Below are 12,212 nucleotides of genomic sequence, written 5' to 3'. Positions count from 1 at the left end.
GAAGGCCGGGCGCAGGTGTGGGAGCATCCTAAGGGCAAGGGGGGGGAGGCCAACCAAGTGCTACCCGCCCCTCCCTGTGCCTTTTTCGGGTACCGCTTTCCAGACCGGGGAGTAAAGTCACTGGACCTGGGGTCAGGGTGGCTGGAAGCGGGGAGTGGGCCCAACCCTCACCCCGGGCCCCTCCCGGGGAGAGACCCTGGTCAACCTCGGAGGGTCCCCCCTGCTGGGGAGGGGCGCCCCCTTGCTCCCAAGTTGTGCCGGGGTCTGCCGGTTCTGCCTCCCACCCCGGCCAGCCTGGGGGGTGGGGAGGGGTCTCTGGCCGGGCCTGACCTGCCCCCCCCCCCCGCCCCCGGGCGCCCCTCTGCCTCAGCGAGCGGCGCGTCCGGAGTTTGCGAAATGAATGAGCGGGGAGCCGCGCACCGCACGGGTGGCCAGCGAGGGATTCTGGGCTCGGCCGACGGGGAGGGGGCGCCGCGGGGACCGCGAGCCGCGGTCTCCTCCGGACAGGGCCGAGCACGCGGGCTCCCGGGCCCGCCGCCAGCCTCGGCTCCGCCCTCACCTGCGCCTCGGGGCCCCCGTTGAGCTCCTCCTGGCCCCGGCGCCCCGCGCCCCGCGGATGGCGGGGAGGGGAGGGGGTTGGGCCCGGGGCTTCCCGGCTGCGAACAAAGGAATCCCTTCCCCCTCCTCGCGTCCCCGCTCGCCCCCTCCACCCCGCTCCCGCCCCGCCGCGGGGCCCGCGCCTCCCCTACCTGCCGGGCGGCGCGCGTGGGGGCGGGCACGGCGGACGGGCGCGTGGGGCGCGGCGCTGCAAGGCTGGCTCCCGCGGCGCTGGGGGCCCCGGGGCCGGAGCGCAAGACCGAGCGGCCGACCCCGCCGCGCTCCCGGCCCAGAGCAGCCACGGGGGGCGGGTGGGGGCGGGAGGAGGCAAGGGGAGGGCGTGATCGTGGCTCCGGGGGCTGCGCGCTCGCGGGCGGACCGAGCAGGAGGGCGCCCCGAGGTGGGGCTCCGGATGGGTTGGGTGGGCGCCCTGGACCCGGGCCGGGGCAGGGACACCGGGGCTTACCTGGGAAGCGCTCCCTCGCCTTCAGGCACGCAGGATTCCCAGGGCGACCACTCACCTGGCGCCCGGAGCCTAGGTTCTTGGGTCAACTGAGATTCGGGGGGGCCCCTAAAGATGTAGGCAAAACAAAGAGAAGATGCGCCTCCCTGGGGAGCAGGCCTAGCTTTGTCAGGCTTACAAATGCCCAAGTTCCAGAATTTCAGGTCTGTCCGAGGCTCCCACCTGTCATGGGACTGATCCCGCCTTCCAGCCGGAATTGACACTGCCGATGGTGTCTCTACAGACACCATCAGCGACCCTAACCCGGGAAAGCCGTTACGCCACCAGGCAAACTCCTATGTGTCCAGCAAAGCCCGCTTTAAAAATCCCCTCTCCACACCCAAAGTATGAGTTCACCCTATCACATTCCCAAAGCCGCTGTGCTCAATGTGCCTCCATTCACAGCATCTGAGAATGGAATGAACAAACATGCAAGGGCACCTCAGGAAGTTCATGAATAAAGAAGTCTTTTTAGAGGAAATACATATTTTGGTGCAGAATAAACCAGTCTGTCCATAGCACGCATTTCCATGAGGTTTTTAGGACCTTGCATGTGCCTGGATTTCCGGAAGAGTTTTGCACCAAAATAAGCCGATCTTTGAATCCATTTTCTTGAAGTCATGGCCCTCTCATAGCAGTTTCGGCTGGTGTTTCCCGGGTACTTCGGGCATGCCAGGTGTGGTGCTGAGAGTTCTGGCCTTGCGTGTGACCCAATCACTAGAGAGGCCTGGGTGGACTGTACCCATTGTATAGATGAGCAAACTGAGGGGCATAGAGGCGGCATAGTTTCTCTGGCCTCACAAAACTCACTGGCGGTGGAGCTGGAAATCAGACCCAGGTCTGTCTCTGCCAGCTGAGTGGTGCCCCGGTCCACACGCTCAGCGTGGAAAGGGGTCTGGGCAGGGAGAGGGGCCCTCCCAGACAGGCTGCCCACACACCCCAGCTGGGGAGGTCTTGGCTCAGCCCTCAAGGGCTGGATCCCCGGAGTGGGGGAGGGGAGGGAGCCCTGTGCCTGGGGAGGCTGGGAAAGAGAAGGAACCAGAAAACAGCAGGGAAGAACGGTGGGTGGAGGAGACAGCCGGGGCACAGGCCTGGAGGTCGGAGAGTTAAGAGTGTGTGAGGTTGTGACCCACGTGAGCACTGGCGGGAGTCCCGGCTGCTCCACTTCCGATCCAGCTCCCTGCTGATGCACCTATGGTCCCCACATCCACGTGGGAGACCCAGAAGAAGCTCAGCCTCGGTGTGGGGGCAGGGGTGCTGAGCCGGGGGAATAGGAGGTGTAGGCTGGCTCCAGGGACCTCTTCTCTCCCCAGGGAGCAGGGTACGTGGGAGGGGGTGGGGGAGGGAACCCCAGGGTCAGGTTGGCTCAGCAGTGACGGGTGTGGGGTTTAGGGTGGGACAGCCCAGAGCCGATGGGGATGAGCTCCTCCATCCAGGTCCCCGACTTGAGCCATCACGCCGCCTCCGGGGGTCTGCATTAGCAGGGAGCTGCGAGCAGGAGGAGATCCAGGACTGAGACGAAGGCCCCCTGAGGTGGCGTCCAGCGTCCCAAGCAGAGTTCCCACCGCCGTGCCAGGTGCCTGCCTGCAGCAAGTGTGTCAGAGGGACCAGGCCAGGCCCGGGGAGTGTGCTAAAGGAGGGTCGCGGTGCAGCCCAGGCTACAGTGCATGAAGCAGGAGTCCAGGTGTAGGTGAGAGGAAGAGGGGCCCAAGGGGCAGGGCTGTGGGGAGCTCGGGTGACAGCAGAGAGCTCGCTTGCCGCTGTGCCCGCCCCCAACCCTGGGGCACCATCTTGGTTCCTGCCATCTGAGCCTCACTGCCAGGGTCACCCCGTGATTGCTCCGACCACGTCGCTGTTGTGCCCTCAGCCCCACCCCCGGGGACCACAGTGCCCGGCCAGGGCAGTCACGGAGACAAAGCCGGTCACACGGTCCCCCATCAAAATGGCAACCCCGGGGTGAGCGACTGGTGCAGTGGACAAGACGCCCCTTGGGATGCCTGCGTCTCACATAGGAGGCCGTGGGTTCAAGTCCCGGCTCCACTGCCAATCCCAGCTGCCTGCTAACGCACACCCTGGGAGGCAGCAGGGGAGGGCTCAAGTTCTTGGCCCCCTGCCGCCCACATGGGAGACCCGGATGGAGCTCCTGGCTGCAGACTTCAGTCTGACCCGACCTTGTCTGTTGTGGGCATTTAGGGAGCGATCCTGTGAATGGGAGACCTCTCTCTATCTCAGTGTCAAAGTTTTTTAAAGGTAAGATTATTTTGGTGCAAAAAAAACCTTTGAAACGTGTACATTGTGTTTTTCATAATATGCATCCCGCGTGAGCTTTTTTTTTTTTGGACAGGCAGAGTGGATAGTGAAAGAGAGAGACAGAGAGAAAGGTCTTCCTTTTTGCCGTTGGTTCACCCTCCAGTGGCTGCTGCGGCCGGCGCATCTCGGTGATCCGAAGCCAGGAGCCAGGTGCTTCTCCTGGTCTCCCACGGGGTGCAGGGCCCAAGCACTTGGGCCATCCTCCACTGCACTCCCTGGCCACAGCAGAGAGCTGGCCTGGAAGAGGGGCAACCGGGATAGAATCCAGCGCCCCAACCGGGACTAGAACCCGGTGTGCCGGTGCCACAAGGCGGAGGATTAGCCTGTTAAGCCACAGCGCCGGCCTGCGTGAGCTTTTTGAAGACCCCGTGTCACCAGTCACTGGGCCTCCTCCTCCTCCCGACCCACATCAGCCACCATCTCCCACTGCCTTACTGTCGGCCCCTCTTCCTGCTGCCACCCAGCACGGCCGTCCGCAGACCCTCCTCCCATCAGCAGAACCTCAGTTCTCACTGGTTTCTGAAATTGCAACGCCACCTGTTGCTGTCCAGTCGTCGCCCTGTCAACCCAGCTTCTATTACGTTGTCACCTGTTGCTGTCACATTGTCACTTCATTAATGTCACCCTGAGCCACCATCCCCCCCCCCCCGTCATTCTGTTATGGTCACTCGGAGTCATTCCAGCCCCTCCACACTCCTGTCCTCCTGACTTTCTACGCCGTCCCAGAGTTCCCTCTTCCAGTGAGGACCCCACAGAGCAGGGCCAGGGGACCCCCAAATTGCCCAGGAGCCCAGGGCAGGGCTGGGGGACACTGCTGCCTGCGTCTGGGTCGTGTGGGGTGGCCTAGGGACACAGGCTCCTTTGTCTGAGCACAGGAAGCAGCTGGTGGAAGGGAGGACTGAGCACATGGCCAGGAGCTTGGCCGGATGCCTGGGAATGAGGCTGCAGAAGAGGGAGGGGGTAGCTGGAGGACCCAGGAAGGCCCAGGGGGCCTAGGCTGCTCCAGGAAAGGCAAAGCGGGAAGGCGGCCCCCAAGGGCTTCCCCGCCCAGGTCCCTGGGCACTGACCACCCCCACCCACAACCACCATTTGTAGAGCGCTCCCTCACGACACACCCGAAGCAGGTTCTGCTGTCATCCCATTGTGCGGAGGAAACTGAGGCATGCATCATCAGGTCAGGACACAGGCAAATCTGAACCCAGGCCACAGAGCCACAAACCTGCCTGCTGCGCATGCAACATGTCCCCCAAAAGTCCGCGTGTTGGGAACAATCCTCGAATTCATATATGAATCATGTTTTTAACATTTTTTATTCTTTTATCTGAAAGGCAGAGAGACAGAAACAGAAAGCTAACGAGGTCTCGCGTCTGCTGGCTCACTCGCCGAATGCCCACAATGGCTGGAGCTGGGCCAGGCCAAAGTGGGAGGCAGAATTCCATCCAGGTCTCCCACATGGGTGGCTGGAAAAAGGGGACCCGAGTTCTTGAGCCTTCAGCGCTGTCTCCCAGGGTGCGCATCAGCAGGAGGCTGGAGTTAGAAGCCAGAACCAAGCATTTAACTCGGGCCCTCGGATGTGTGATGTGGGCATCCCAAGCAGTGCCTCAACCACTGAGCCAAAGGCTCACCCCCTCCCCATTTTTTTTAATTGGCTCATGGTCATTTTTTTTTTTTAAGATTTATTTATTTGTTTGAAAGTCAGAGTTACACAGAGAGAGGAGAGGCGGGGGGGGGGGGGGCTTCCATCCTAACTGGCCGTGAGCTGCACTAATCCAAAGCCAGGAGTCAGGAGCTTCTTCCAGGTCTCGCATGTGGGTGCAGTGTTCCAAGGACTTGGGCCATCTTCCACTGCTTTCCCAGGCCATAGCAGAGAGCTGGATCAGAAGTGGAGCAGCCAGGTCTCGAACTGACGCCCATATGGGATGCCGGTGCTTCAGGACAGGGCGTTAACCCGCTGTGCTACATTGCCGGCCCCTCATGGTCATTTTTTTAAAAAAGATTTATTTATTTTTTTTTTGAAAGGTAGAGTTATAGAGAGGCAGAGGCAGAGAGAGAAAGGTCTTCTATCCTCTGATTCACTCCCCAGAAGGCCGCAATGGCCGGAGCTGTGCCGATCCAAAGCCAGGAGTCTCTTCCTTGTTTCCCACGCAGGTGCAGGGGCCCAAGGACTTGGGCCATCTTCTACTGCTTTCCCAGGCCATAGCAGAGAGCTGGGTCAGAAGAGGAGCAGCTGAGACATGAACCAGCGCCCATATGGGATGCCGGCACTGCAGGCAGAGGCTTAACCTACTGCGCTACAGCATCAGCCCCCTGCTCCCCTTCTGATCCAGCTCCCTGCTAGTGCACCTGGGGACGCAGCAGAAGACGGCCCAGGTGCTTGGGCTCCTGCCACCCACGTGGGAGACCCGGATGGAGTGCAGGCTCCCTGCTTTGGCTGGCCCAGCCCTGCTGGGAGAGTTTGGAGGAGGCAGCTCGGGAAATTCTACGAGCAGAGTGTGCCGGGCGGCCCCGGTGAGCACTGGCAAGAATGCAGAAGGGGAAGGCTGCGTGGATGAAGTCCCAGCCAGAAATGAGGCTCCGACTGGGAGCTGGACGAAAGACCACCGTGGCGAGACCCCTCCCCGTGCTGTGTGCTGAGAGTCTGTGGGATGCCGAATTTAAAGACGGGGGCTCGTTGCCTCAGCAGCTGCGATGCCCGGACAGCAGAGCGTGCGTGCTGCAGCACGGCTGTTACCGGCCGCTTTCTGTCCGTTTTGCAGCCTCAGTAGCCAGAGGGAGCAGGGAGGTTTACCAGATTCACCGCCCGGGAGAGAAGTGGTGAAGAACAAGCCAGCTTGGGAAAGGACAGTGGCGCGTGGGAACTGCGTCCTGGTAGGAGGCAGCTGTGTGTTCCCAGGCGGGAGAATGCAGGACCCCTGCTCAAAGCTGAGCTTCCTATCCCAGGGCCCGGGGTCTGGCCAGGCAGAATTGCTTCCTGAAGCCCCAGGTACCTGCAGAGAACTTACCCAAGATCACCTGGGAACTGCCCTCCCCACGTGCAGCGTGACGCCGGCTTGCCAGCCTTGTGGGGTCATGACAGCCCCCACCGAGAAGGCCAAGGTTGTCTGTGCCCACCTTGGGGGGGGGGTGGCAGAGCCCAGTGGGGCTGCAGAGACGAGGCCGCAACCTGTGAGCGCCGATTTGTGTGCTGCACCCAGCAAAGCCAAGGCAGCCCGGCCGCCCAGGCCCTGGGGGCCAGCCCAGGACACAGGGATCCCATGTCTGCCCCGCTGGCTGTCCATCTGGCTCCGGTCTCTCAGCTGCCCACTGCGCATGGCAGTGCACGCGCCATGGCTGTCCCATCGTTGGATCCTGGAGGTACAGAACTCTATTGACCTTTTTGGGGCTTGCCTGGAATCTCAGGGGAGATCTTGGGCTTTGACTTAAAAGATTGTTTGTTTACTTGAAAGGCTGAGTTACAGAGAGAGATAGGGGGAGATAGAGAGAGATCTTCCAGCTGCTGGTTCACTCCCCAAATGGCTGCAACCGCCAGGGTTGGGCCAGGCTGAAGCCAGGAACCTAGAACTCCATCCGGGTCTCCTATGTGAGTGCAGGGGCCCAAGCACTTGGGCCATCTTCCACTGCCTTCCCAGGCCCATTAGTAGGGAGCTGGATTGGAAATGGAGCAGCCAGATCTTGAACTGGTGCTCCTATGGGATGCCAGTGGTACAAGCAGTGGCTTAACCTGCTGTGCCACAAAGCTATCCCCTTTAAAATTTTTTTTATTTTTCTAAGTATTTGAGGGGGGAGAGGGAGGGAGAGGGAAATCCCCCCATCTGCTGGTTCATCCCCCAGATGCACACAACAGCCAGGACTGGGCCAGGCTGAGGCTGGGATCCAGGATCTCCATCCAGGTCTCCCAAGCATTTGAGCCATCACCATGTGCCTCCCAGGGTGCACATCAGCAGGGAGCTGGGGACAGAAGAGCTGGGCCCCCAGCCAGGCGCTGTGGGGTGGGATGCTGACGCCGTCACCACTAGCCAACACCTGCCCCTGTTTGTGGTGTCCTGATGCTGTGACCCCGAATGAGGGACCGCCCCAGGGCTAGCCATGTCCTGGAGACATAAGATCTCGCGAATGCCACTTCCACACAAGATGCTAAGAGCACCAGGAAGCCACCAGGGGCCTTTGTGCCGGAGGTGACCACAGTGGCTTTGGCAAATGAAGACCCAGGTGTGTGTGAGTCCTGCCGGGAGAGGGGAGGGCCCCAGCACCCACTTAATCTGGGCCCTGCTGTCTGCCTGGACTCTCTCTGGCCCCTTCCCTCACAGCTTCCTGCTCTGAGCTTAGAACTTTGGGGATGCCATTAAGTTACTCAGCATCTATGTGTGCCAGGTCCTTTCACGTATGCTGTCGATTCCAGGCTCCCCCAGTCATCCTACAGGGGAAGTGTGAAGTCCAGGGTCAGACGAGAGGTCTGAGGTCCGTGCAAAGCACAGAGGGTCGGAACCACAGTCCCCAGTGTGATTGACTGTGTGTATGGGGGGGGGACGCATCAGGCACTCGGCAAATGTTCACTGAACCCTGGGGAAAGTCAGCGCGGCCGTGGAGGGGGAGGAGTGGGCATTTCCTGGGGAAAGGTGGGCAGGACTGAGAGAGAGGGGACCCTGAAAGCAGAGAGCGTGGCCGTGACCTAGTGGCCCGGGGGTGGCGTTCGCGGGATCGGCCACGAGGGGGCGCGCACGGCTTCCCGCCCGAGCGCGTAGCTGGGCGGCGGCTTTCAGCGCTTGGAAGGCGGCCCGCGGGCGTGCGCGGGTGCGGAGCGCAGCCCAGGCTCGAGGGACTTCCTCAGAGAGAAGGAATGCGAGAGGCCTCGGACGCGCTCCCAAGGGCGGTCGACCCGGCCTGCAAGAGGAAGGAGGGCGCGGGGCCGAGGGAGGTCAGCCAGACCCGCCCGGCGCCGCGTGGAGACCGAACAGCAAACCAGAGTGAATCTGAGCTCTGCCCGGGAGACCGAGACGCGGCTGCCGGGGTGAGGAGGAGCCGGGCGCAGCGGGGCTGCCAGAGCTCCACATCCCAGCGCCGGTTCCCAGCCAGCTCCCTGCGCGTGCACCTGGGGGCAGCAGGTGGTGGCCCGGTACCTGGGCCCCTGCCACCCGTGTGAGTCACCCCGATGGAGTTCCAGGCTCCTGACTTTGGCCAGGCCCAGCCCCGGCTGTTGAGCCTTTTTGGGGGCGTGAACCAGCAGATGGAAGCTCGTTCGCTCTCTGCCTTTCAAATAAATGTTTGTTTGTTTGTTTTTTATTCTAGTATATAGTGTATGAATAAATAGAAGAGAGGAACCCAGAGGGAAAAGTTAATGACTCTGGTTTGATACACAACATTTGCATTTACTGAAATGTCACACAATACCCCATACATTTCAACAGCACCAGCCCCTCAAATTTTTTTTTTAAGATTTATTTATTTGAAAGAGTTACACAGAGAGAGAGAAGGGGAGGCAGAGAGAGACCGAGGTCTTCCATTTGCTGGTTCACCCCCCAATTGGCCGCAATGGCCAGAGCTGTGAGCTTTTTCTGGGTCTACCACGTGGTGCAGGGGCCCAAGCACTTGGGCCATCTTCCACTGCTTTCTCAGCCCGTAGCAGAGAGCTGGGTTGAAAGCAGAGCAGCCGGGACTCGAACCGGTGCCCATATGGGATGTCAGCACTGCAGGTGGCGGCTTTACCCGCTGTGTCACGGTGCCGGCCCCCTCAAAAAGTTTTTAATGCTTAAGGATACAGAAGTGCTAACTAACCTAACTCAATCGTTACACACTGAATACACGTACCAGGTTGTGACACGGAACCTCCTAAATATGCACAATTAAACTAATTTTTAAAAATTCATAAATTCCAAAAAGTGTAATCAAGGACACTTCAGAATCATGACATTTTGGGCGGACTGAGCTAAGCTGATGATTTCATGACATTGTCCATCTGCTCCTTTGCACCTGTTCAAGTGAGACGGCTCAGAGTCAGGGCTGCAAGGGCAGGTGCTTGGGGCAGCAGTTAGGTTGCTGCTTGGAACACTGGCACCCAGAGTCCCAGCTCCGCTTCCAATCCCAGCTCCCTGCTAATGCACGTGGTGGGAGGCAGCAGGTGCGAGCTCAGGTCTTGAGTCCCTGGCACCCACGTGGGGGACCTTGCTGGCTTAGCCACAGCTGTTGCAGATATTTGGGGAGTGAACCAGTGCATGGAAGGCCTCTCTTTCTCTCCTATAACGTGGAAAGATTGCATATATGTGGGCCACATTTATACTTGTGTTGGGCAGCACTACAGAAGGAATTGCTGTTTTCTTTTCTTTTTTTAAAGATGTATTTTATTTGAAAGGCAGAGTTACAGAGTTTGAGAGAGAGAGAGAGGTCTTCCATCCACTTGTCATAGACTCCAATCCCGTTAAAATTGGTGGTGAAAATTCCATCTTAGTTGTTAAAGTGATCATATTAAGTGTTAACGTGAACATATAGATAGGGCTAAGTGTAAAAGAGATCATATCAATAGCATCAAGTGTCTGGTAATAATACTAGAATTAAAAAGGAAGGAAAGTCCAACATGGGAAGCAGTCCACACAGCAGACTTCTAGAATGACATTCGCTCTAACTAACACCCAGACCTCAGAATCAACCCTTAAGGCTTCCTGGTCTGGCTGAAAGGCCAAGATAACTGTGGCAAAAAATGTCCTACATGAAGGATCTGAGTGAGACGCCAATGGAAAGAAGGGGCCATCAAAGAAGGAGGTACTTTTCTCTGAAGGGAGGAGAGATCTTTCACTTTGCTTATGGCCTTGTCTAAATACTGATGGAGTTTGTGGTCACAAAAGGCTTCCACAGCCTTGGCAGCTCATGGCAAGAGCCTCAGGTGATCACTGATGTCATACATAAGAGTGTTAATTGCTAAAGGAACAGCAGAAGTCACTGTGCACTTACTCCCCATGTAGGACTCCATCCCTAATGAGTTGTACTGAGAATTAACTGCAAAACTTGTTCTCACATGTACTTTATATGGGGTGTGTGTGTGTGTGTGCGTGCGCGCAAACTGTTGAAATCTCTACTTAGCTTAGCATTTGTCCTCTGTATATAAAGTTAAACTAAAAATGAACCATAATGAAGAAAGGGATGGGAGAGGGAGTAGGAGGAGGGATGGGAGTTGGGGTGGGAGGGCAGGAATGGGGGAAAGAACCTCTATATTCCTAAAGTTGTACCTATGAAAAATGCGTTTATTATGGCCGGTGCCGTGGCTCACTAGGCTAATCATCCACCTGCGGCGCCAGCACACCAGGTTCTAGTCCCAGTTGGGGCACCGGATTCTGTCCCAGTTGCTCCTCTTCCAGTCCAGCTCTTTGCTGTGGTCCAGGAAGACAGTGGAGGATGGCCCAAGTGCTTGGGCCCCTGCACCTGCATGGGAGACCAGGAGGAAGCACCTGGCTCCTGGCTTCGGATTGGTGTAGCTCCAGCCATAGTGGCCATTTGGGGAGTGAACCAATGGAAGGAAGACCTTTTTCTCTGTCTGTCTCTCTCTCTCTCACTGTCTAACTCTGCCTGTCAAAAAAAAAAAAAAAGAAAAGAAAAGAAAAGAAAAGAAAAATGCATTCATTAAATAAAAGCTTTTAAAAAGAGAGAAAGATACTGAGAGAGAAAGAGTATTCCATGCTTCTCTCTTCATTATTCTCTCCTCTTTCTCTCCAGTTCCATACTTGTCTCTTCCCTCTCTCATTTTCTGCCTCTGTCCATCTCTCTCTGCTATGCCTTCTCCGTGTTTCTCACCCTCTTTGCCTCTATCTGGCTATACATCTCTCTACTTCTCTCACTCATTGTCTCTAATTTTTCATCTTTCTTTCTCTGTCTCCTTTTCTCTTTTGTTTCACTCCCTAGCACTGTCTCTCTCTTTCTCTCTATATATAGAGAAAGAGAAAGAGAGAGGAGCTGAGAGAGAAAGAGCATTCCATCTTTCTCTCTCTGATCCTCCTCCTCCTTCTTAGGATGTACTTGTTTATTTAAGAGGCAAAGTTACTGAGAGGCAGAGAAGGAGAAGTATTCCATGCACTGAGTCACTCCCCAGATGGCCGCAGCAGCCGGAGCTGGGCCAATCCAGAGCCAAGCACTTCTTCCAGGACTGGGGCCATCTTCCACTGCTTCCTGAGGCCATAGCAGAGAGCTGGATGAGAAATGGAGCAGCTAGGAGTTGAACCAGCACCCATATGGGATGCCGGCACTGCAGGCGGCAGCTTTACCCACTACACCACAGTGCCAGCCCCCTGCTTTGCTTCTCATCCAGCTCCCTGCTAATGCACCTGGGAGACAGCAGGTAATGGCCTAAGTGCTGGGGTCCCTGCCATCCATGTAGGAGACTGGGATAGAAATTTTGTCTTCTGACTTTATCTTTGCCCAGCTCTGGCTGTTGTGGCCATTTGGAGAACAAACCACCACGTGGGAGATATTCTCATTCATTCATTCATCTCTCTCTCTCTCTCTCTCTCTCTCTCTCTCTCTCTCTCTCTGTTTTCCTCTGTCACTCTGCCTTTCAAATAAATACAATCTTCAGCCAAAAAAACGTCTGGTGGTCTGGTGGTGTCCGGCTGCTGCTGATTCTTTGTGTGGCTCAGCCCTAGCCCAGCACTGCTAGGCCCATCTTCATATGTCCTCATAATATCCAGGCTTGGCAAAAAACCTGCTAAGTCAGTTTAGCAAGAACTTTCCTCTCTGACTGTCTGATCATCATCCTCAGTATCTTGATCAAGGTGGTGTCTCCCACCAGTCCTCCCTGGGGTGATCCTGTGGCAACTTTCTA

At 57.4% G+C, this 12,212-nt stretch overlaps 1 protein-coding gene across 1 annotated transcript in view; it reads right to left on the bottom strand.

Annotated features, from left to right (window-relative positions):
- FBN3 (fibrillin 3) overlaps positions 1 to 12,212 on the bottom strand; it is a 116,710-nt gene that overhangs the window by 66,209 nt on the left and 38,289 nt on the right.

Source organism: Lepus europaeus, chromosome 20, assembly GCF_033115175.1.
Source record: "Lepus europaeus isolate LE1 chromosome 20, mLepTim1.pri, whole genome shotgun sequence".
NCBI lineage: Eukaryota > Metazoa > Chordata > Mammalia > Lagomorpha > Leporidae > Lepus > Lepus europaeus.
Note: the sequence above shows the minus strand (reverse complement) of the source record. Positions and strands in the feature narration are given on the sequence as shown.